The sequence below is a fragment of the Chaetura pelagica genome, unplaced genomic scaffold (assembly GCF_000747805.2).
Source record: "Chaetura pelagica isolate M959 unplaced genomic scaffold, ChaPel_1.0 scaffold18, whole genome shotgun sequence".
Lineage (NCBI taxonomy): Eukaryota > Metazoa > Chordata > Aves > Apodiformes > Apodidae > Chaetura > Chaetura pelagica.
The window spans coordinates 373,068-382,242 of NW_009954310.1; positions in this window are offsets into that span (position 1 = coordinate 373,068).

A 9,175-nucleotide genomic window follows, 5' to 3' on the forward strand; every position below is an offset into this window, starting at 1 on the left:
AAGCAAAAGGTGAAGCCTTCTGTATGGTCTTTATAACTCCTTAATAGATAGTTTGTACTAACAAATGCCAGTGAGAGATCTTTAGAACATGAATATTTGTTCAATGATGACTTGCAAAAGGTAGTTCAAATGACAAAAATGTTGAAAAGCCCAATATTTAATACTGTTCCTTTTAGCCCTTCATTGTTTTACTGCTGGAGTCTGCAACTCCAGTGTTACTAGCCAAGGGCTCTCAAGAGGGTGATTTCCCAGTATTATGTCCACAGACCTTCAAAGACCTGCTGGGCTTTGAATGTTCAAGATGCCCTAGAGCATGGGGGGGGGTCCACCCATGTAAGACTCACGGGCAAAAGTAGGCTCAAAAAACACATCTCCAGATGCTTCTACCCATGTGTTCCCTTGTACTCTGACCTGCAGAGGTATTTAGTTGTGGTATTTAGCTATTTTTTCATAGACAAGATACTAGTTATAGAAAAATGAAGCTTTTCCTTTTCCCAGACAAAATCAGCCCATCAATGAAAGTTTGGTCATGCTGTCTTTTGCTTCCAAGTGACCAAAAAATATATTTTCCATTCAGATTCCTATTATAGGAAAAATTGTAACCATGGACAGTGAGAGATCTTTTAGGGATGTATGACAGATACATAGTTTGCTCTCGTGAGAGAGATATCTGTATTTTACTGCTTTCTGTTTAATCCAGCTTTCTCCTTGGGACGCACAGATGCGGTGGACCTTAGATATTTTGCCATCTGAGACCATTTGCCTTATGATTGAGAGGAGGCATTTCAGTGCTTGCATGATGATCATCAATTTTACCTCCTGTAATTTCTCTGTCCTTTACTTCACGTTTCCATGATTTGCCTTTGACTTAGTAGCTTAAATTTGTGTGTAAATCCCTTCTAGGAATGTGAGAAAAACATCTTTAAAGCATTCTCATGTGGAGAGACACTTGCAATACTTTTAATTAAAATTATTCAGTATATTTAAGACAGTGCAAGGCTCTACTGAGGTACTGAGCTACTACACAGAGCTCTGAAGGAGAAAAACAAAAGGTAAAGAGAGAGTGGAGGAGGCACTTTCAGTTTTCTGTAAAGGAAAAAGGGAAACAAAGGCACAAATGCCTCAGGTCCTGCAGAGTCTGTGATACAGCTGGAAAGCTGGAATTAAACCTGTGTCTTCTCTACCAGGCCAATACTTGAAATATCAGCATCCTAATGTTCCCTCTTACGTGACCATATTATTAATTTTTACTGTTGTGAAATTCGTTTTTTGGGCTTCAAAAGACTTGCTTCTCTTCAGGTTTTAACAGGTACAGGATGATGCTAAAAAATCAGATCAAGCAGCAAGTGTTTGTGCTCTCTTTCTCTCTCTGTGCTGGGTTTTAGGGGAAAAATAATAGTAATTCCAATAGTGTGATATCGTTTAGGTAGTTCAGGTGCCACTGCTCCTGGAGTCACCCCCACAAGTGTCCAAAACTCTTTGCCGAAGTGAGTGCTCAGGTAGCACCTTTTATGTTAATAAAGAGCCAACTGTGAGATCCTCACCCTGAGGAGGCAGGACAAGACAAATCCTGACAGCCCTGAACCCAACTGAGGTCTCTGTCTCAGCCTCAGTGGGGCTTGGTGTCAAACCATTGGAGCACAACGTTAAAATTAAGGGCTGCTGGACTAGTAAGCAATAATCATTGCTGGGATACGACCACATAAACCCTCCAACACCACTAAAAGCAAACCTTAGCAACAATAAAACCCCTTTAATTTCTTTAACTGTCTCTAGATGGCACTATGGCCGTAGAAGTTTTACAAGGAGAAACGAAAGCTGGGAGCCAGGGCTGCTGTCCTCTCCTACAATGTTCCTGGAGGGGAGAAAGATTGTATCATTTTTTGAATGCTCCACAAAACATCAATCACAACAAACTCGTGTTTCGGGCTTTTTTTTTTTTTTTTTTTTTTTTCTCGGAGGTTAAAACTAGTTTTCTGATCTGGAGGAGATCAATTTCTCACAGCATCTCTATGTGCTTCCTAGTGGGGAGTAGGGCAGAGGTGGATCCATTTCACCTTCACCATCTGTTACAAATTTTCCATGAACTCTTCCCCACAGGGAAGGACTTGTTTTTGTATACTTCCCACCTTACATCAGGTTTTCAGGTGTTATTTTTCTGCCAGGTGCTTCTCTGTGATTTTCCCACTTAAACCATCAGCAGCACAGAGGAATCACTGAAGCCTCAACTCCCTGTATTAAAAAGTTGGCTTCATTCAAGTTCTGTTGGGGAAAATGTATTCTTCAAGACAAAAAGATTGGTGGCAACTCATGCTAATGAAGTACTTAAAAACCCAGCAGAGACAATACTTGAAAGGCTAACAATAAGTGGATGACAGTGGAGTAGGGAGTGTACAAATAGCAGGGTGGCATTGCATTTTCAGTTTACATATTGTTTTAGGTAACTGCAGCATTGTTATTGGAGCTATCAGAAAATCACTTGTGCTCCTGCCAGAGCAATTCTAATGCTCTGTGAGTTCAAGCAAGCCTTATTGTCTTGCTTTTCAAATGCTGTTTGATTTTTCAGTAGTTAGGCTCAAGGGACATTTTCTCCCCAGAACAATGAGTTGTTTGACTTTTTTCCTTATAATTAACAAAAAAACAAAATAAAAAAGAAAACAGAAAAGAAAAAGGAAGCAATCTAACTTCATGACTGCTAAATTCAGTGCTGGAAGAAGCAAGAAGCTGAAGTGCAGCCCTGGTTTGGGGCAAGTGGGCTCTTGTGCTGCAGAAGAAAAAATGGCATCAAGGGTTAAGCAGACGTAGGGTCACTGCAGCAGCAGAGCTGGGTCTGGTTTCTGTGTCCTGTGATGAGCTTTGGGATGCTGAGCTTTTCCCAACCTATTCTCACAACCCAGTTTTAGGAAGCTATGTGAAGTATGGCCACCAATGTCTGCGGGTGGATGCTTCCAGGTAACGGGAGAAAGTATCAAAATTCCATGTTTTAAGTTAGAATTGTCTTGTCCTCTTTCCTAAGTTTAGATCCTCCCCAGTGAGTTCAATGCTGCCTCTCCATGGCACTTTAGTGGGAGCTACAGACCTGGGTCTGTCTGAGGAGGTGAGCCTTGGTCAGAATAGGGTTGTGTCCATAAATTTAATTTCAGCTGAGCCATCAAGATACCTTAAGAGTCAAGAGCCAAATACTAAAGCTGGCATGAAACTTATGACTGTGGAGCAAAGAAGCAGAAACATTTTGGTATAGGAAGATAAGAAGCCACCTAACTTTAAGGACCTTTATTTCTAAAACTTATTTTTTAAAAGTCATTTAGTGTCTTTCAAAAGGCATTTTCTTTCCATAGTGAACAACGTGCAACATGCAGCTTCCCTTCTTAGATGTGTTACTTGAGTTTCCCAAGGAAAACACTGCTCTCAATCCCCTGCTTTCAGTGGTCTTGCTCTTCTGACATTCAATTTACCCTTCAGAGCAGTGATGCTTCTGCTACAATGGGGACAGCTGAGGAAAATTAAGGCAGCAGCCCCAAATAGTTGCAGAGCATGTGCATGCCATGTGTGGAAGTGGTTGATGTTGTGAGACTTGTGTCCTTGGAAGCCCCCAGTCTGTCCCCACCACAGCCCCGCTCTGGGCTCTGCCGTATGTCAGTCCCTAGGAGCTGTCTTGATGCATTATACGTTGTACGCATAGCATCTCTTTGTGCATATGAGTTAATGTTTGGGCTGTCTTCAAGTTCTCCTCTAGAGATGTCCTAGAGCACCCAAATCCCCTGCTTCCCCTATGCTTTACATTTGTACCCTACTGCTACTGCTTCTCAGTCTTTGGGGACCATCACCCCAGGGCAGAGCTCAGGCCCAAGTGGAGTCTCTGCTGCTCTTCACCTTTGCTATGGCCTCAGTGCTCAAATATTCTCCATGCCTCAAGCTACCTGTGTTTACCTTGCCAAAATCAACCTGCTAGGAGCCATCATCTATGTCCTGGGCATCACAAGTCCCTAAGGCAAAACAAGGTGGCAATCACTTGCAAGGTCCTGGTGTGGCTTCCCTCTTGGGTCATCTGCAGCCATTATGCTGATCCAGTGAGGATCACTGGTCCCTAGCTAAACTCCAGGGAGCTGGGACACTGTACTTTCCCTTCAGCAAAACGTGAGCAGAGATAAACAATATATTATGCAAAAATTCCTTGCCCTTTCTGATGGCTGGTCTTTGGAAACTGCCTGCATATTGGGAGTGTGCAGCAGCTTCAGGCAGCTGCAATGGAGCTGCTATTATGATTATTATTATTATTGTTATTGTTATTGTTATTATGTTTATTATTATTATTTTCAGTGCTATATGACAATCTGTTCTTCAGTTCCGCTAAGCAGCCACTGTTCAGGATGCAAGCAGGATGTTATAGCAATCAATACATTAGGGGGCCTTTCCATTGAGTGATGAATAAAACCAAAGGAGGAAATTATGCTTTGTACTAAAAATCCATTTAGCCATTAGATCACAGTATCAAAAGCATAAAGGAAGGGTTATTTTAGCTTTCAGCTGGCCAGAAAATGCCAGTTGGAAGACAACAGGAGGCTCCCTTTCACAATATAAGAGCCCTTTCTTCCCTGGATGACAGGAACATTTCTGGCTGTGGCCTCCTGCTGCTTGTGTGTGTTTCATTCTTCTTACTCTGGACTGAAGCATTCCTGTCAAAAGGTGGAAAACAAATCTAATTTCACATGACATAAATGATGACATAAATGAAGTCTTGCTGTATATCAGTGCAGTTTTTACTTGGAATAATCCTGGAGTGCTTATTTTGTTGCTTTTGCTGTAAACTAAAGCAATTTTGTAGCAATAGCTGAGTCCTATCCTTGTACAAAGCACCCCATTTGTAGACAGAAAATTCATATCACAACAGCCAAAAAAAAAGGGACAAATAATGTGTCACAGGTCATAGTACAGATCATGTCTGGGTCTGACCTGCTCCAGCTCTGGTGCTAGATCCAAGTATGTGGGAATCCAGATGCTGGTATCTGCTGTGCGAGTGCTGCTGCAGTTTGCACTACTAGAGTGCAAGTGAAGAATGAGAGATGCAGGAGTTAAAGGCTACTCGCAGGGCAGTGAACTGGGGATTTAAACTTATCCATGTGCTTTGCTGTCCCCATCAGCCCCCATTGCTCCCTTTGTGCCTTATGGCCCCAGATTACCTGGCAACCCTTGGACAACACCTCTCCTGCTCCCCTGTCCCAGCTCTGCATAACAGCAGTTCACAGAATATGCTGAGTTGGAAGGGACCCATCAGGATCATGGAGTACAACTCCTGTCCCTGTGTAGGGCACCCCAGTTCTTGACCTGCCTCTGGGCAACATGTGCTTAAAGAGCTGCACTTGTGCTTTCCTCAGGGATTAGGTGGTTTTGGGGTGGAAAACCATCAAATGTCTATTATTTTTGCAAAGGACAATGTGTGTTTGGGACAGCTCTTCACACCATCTTCAGCTCTGGACTTGGCATGAATTTTTCTCCAAGTCACTCACCTACACAAATCTCTGGTACCAGAATGCCTGGGGATATTTAGTCTGTGGGACAGAGCTCCAACATGTGACCCCTAATCTAGAAGCAGGGTGATTTAACAGAGGACTAATGACTAATTTCTTTTGGAGTTGCAATACCTGACAGCAGTTATGGACCTGGTGCCAGACTTCCATGCCAGTGCTTTCAGTGGTGTGGAAATACTTCCCAGTATGTATTTGAAATTGCAGTGTTCCTGATGGCTGCATTGCTTGTGTGAGGTTTTCTTTACTTGCTCATCTCATGGTGGAGCACGGGATGCCAAGGATTTCAACTGGGGCTGAGATGACTCATGTTAGAGGCTTCTCTCAAGCTTTCTTAGTCACTAATGTGTTTTCTAAGATAAAGTTGCCACAAGTTAAGTATTCAGTTCATACTGACAGCAATAGTTCTTGGTTTAATCTATAACCATTTATACTTTGTGATTCTCAGTGTCTTTGGGATGATGGACAGGACCATCTATTGCTCCCTGGGGAGCTGGTCCAGAGGTCAAGAGGGAAATAGATGATTCCCAGACACCTAATGTCATGTGCCTGAGGTATCTCCAGCCCCTTGAACTCAGAAGGAAGGGCCCACCAGGACTGGTGGTTCTCACCTCCACCACACTCTTCCAAGTTTGTTGTCCATTATGTCAGGAGCTCATCTCATTTCACAAACTCACAGGTGCTGGTTCTCCACAGCAGTGTCACTAGGACTAATTGAGTAATGATGTTGCTGGAGTGTGTTTCTCTTCCCCTAAAACAGCTAAACAATCATTGCTTTTCGTTGACACTGTCTGGAACTTCCTCCATGTTCCTCCACTGACTGATTTTTGCCAGTCAAGAGACTTTTCATCTGTTTTTAAATATAACACTTCCTTTTTTTTCTCTCCTACCTCTCTTCCATCCAATGTTGTAGCTGCCAGCATCCATGAGTTAATTTAGGGACAGCCATTTAATTTAGAGAGCTGCTTGGAAGATTAAGCTTTCAGTCAATATTCATGGAAAGGGAAGGATTCCCATGGCAGTGAAACAGAAAAACTTGGGGTCTAGCAGGCTGGTCATGTAGCTACGAACAGGAATCTGTTTGGGTGGTTTTTTTGATAAAAACCTTTATCTCCTCCCTGCATATGCCAGTAAAAAAAAAATAAATAAAAATCAGGTTTTACACTAAAACATTTCCATCATGACTTGCCAGAAGTTCAGGTGTAGCTCCAGTGTCACAGAGCATCTGTGTGACCTGATGGGGCAAAACTGTCTGAACAAGACAGGCATCCCCTGCATTTTGTAAGAATTCCAGGCCTCCAAGCCCAGCCTCAGTGATCTTTGCAATCCCTCAGCCTGTCCCAACCAGCATCAGAAAAATGTCACCAAGGCAGCAGGTAGCACGAACCAGAATTGAGCTGTGTCTTGTTGTGCTTCAACTCCACCTACCCCACCAATTTAATCCACTTTGGCTTTGCAAAAGACCCAGCCTTGTAAAGGAATCTTTTACTAGTGAGTTCATTCACCTCAATAGAAACTACTCTTCAGAGCAGGGCACTCATTTATGTGTCCTTGGAGCCCACCAGCAAAGCATACAATCACTCCCAAAGCAAACACATTCCAGCTTGGCAACCAGCAGATGAAATAGCAGACTCTATTGGCATAGCTGAGGTTTTTGCTTGAGAAAAAATGGCAGGATTGGACCCCTAAGGGGTGAAAGCTGAGCAGAAGACAGGGTTGACAGGATATTATGTGTACTCTGCAATTTCACTGTGTCCACTACCCGCCACAGGGCCTGCTGACATCTTGCCTTTGCTTTTCTGTGCAACAATCAGTATGTTTTCAACTCAGAAATAGATTTATTTTGAAGTTGAGAAAAAGTCATGTCATAGCTGGCAGTTCACTGTGCTGAGGTTGTTCTCTGCATCTGTGTGTCCCACCACGGTGGAGAAGCACAAGGATGTGTGAGGGGGTGAAACGCTGCTGCAGAACAGGCCTGTGGATGGGGTTTCAGCCTCACAACATGTCAGTGTGCAGAAGCTGGTGCAGAACGGATGGTACCTGTGCTGCCCTATGGTCAGCAGAGACAGACCAGACCTGGACTCACCCCCATGGCTTAGAGGTCCCTTCCCTTGAAAAGGTGGGAAGAACTGGCCCATTTGGCCATTCTGTGGATTTCAGAACGTTGCTTCAACACAAGCGTGCAGCCCTCAAACCTTTGCACCTGTGCATCTAGGGAATTTAGGGTGAGGTTTCTGCTCTTTCCCCTCTGTTGCCAGTCCAGGGGTCTTGCCTTGCTAGTGGTAGCCATGGCGTGGGCTGAGCAATCTAATGAGGACAGCAGGACAGTGTGACTATCCACAGCCTTCACACGGCTCCTCCAAAAGCTCAGTCCCCGTGTGCAAAGACCTCAGAGTAAGACAAGACCCTTGATCTTCTGAAGTTTGTAGATCCCCATGGTAGATCATGACACCCACTGGTGCCACACTAGGCTTCGTTTCCTGAGGAGGGGCAGGTACCTGGGCTGCCTGTGCTCAAGTCAGGCAGTCTCCTTGGTACCTGTAGCACATGTTCACCACACTTGCTAATTTCAACCAACGTGATGCTCTAAGCATGACTTCAGACCACTGTTGTGTAAGAAAGAATGGGCAAAAGAGAGTATAATTTATTTAAATTAAGCTGAGATGGTGCCTCATTTCTCCTAATCAAGAGAACAGAAGGCTGCAGACTTCATCTTCAAACACTGGGAACACTCATGAACCCTGTTTTTCAAAACAAACCACAAGCTGATGATCTCTGGCATGTGGTCATGCGTGCCATGAGATGTGAACAGCAGCAGAAATACATTCCTGTCGGCCTGCTTATGGCCATTTCTCATAACAGCTTGGAGCAGCACAGGAGACCACACTGACTATGAAGTTTCCATGATTAACCAATGGTTTCCAGTGCTGTGATTATGGTTTAACCAAAGATTATGACTTTGTGCAGCCCGATACTTTGGTACCATCATCATCAAATTATCACATTGCAGTGACATTTTGCTCCACACAGTGATTGCATTCAAGGCAACATTTGCTGAGTAGAATTGAGTTGAGGCCTTCAGTGGCCTCAAGTATGGGAGGATTACAAGAAGTTTGATTTGGATAGATCCCCTCCATTAGCTATTATTCTTAATAACAGGCTTTAGAATCTCAGAAGGAAGAAGTACTTTAAAAGCCCTAGTTATAGAGGCCCATAACAAAGCTGAGCAAAGTCCAAGTCCTGGCCTCAAAACTTGAATGAACAGGGGAATGAAGCTGCTAGGAGAGAGGGGAGGTGCAACTCAATGGTGAAACTATAATATCAACTGTAAGCAACATTCCTGTAGAGTAGAAATGTTCTTTTTTATTTTTCCCATTCATTTACATTTAAACATTTTTGCTGCTTATCAATGAAAGAAGTAGCACTATTTTGGCACTTAGAACTTTTTTTATTATTATTAAATTGAATATTGGGTTGTTTCATACTATTTATCTTGTATAAAACCAACCACAAAGCTTTTTTTTTTTTTCATTCTGAACTCATAGTATGAAAGCTTATTGTTTTAAAAAGTCCAAGACAAAGTTAAAAACTATATGTCTCTGTCTCATAGAGGACCATTTCGAGTTTACTTTGTATATATATATATATAT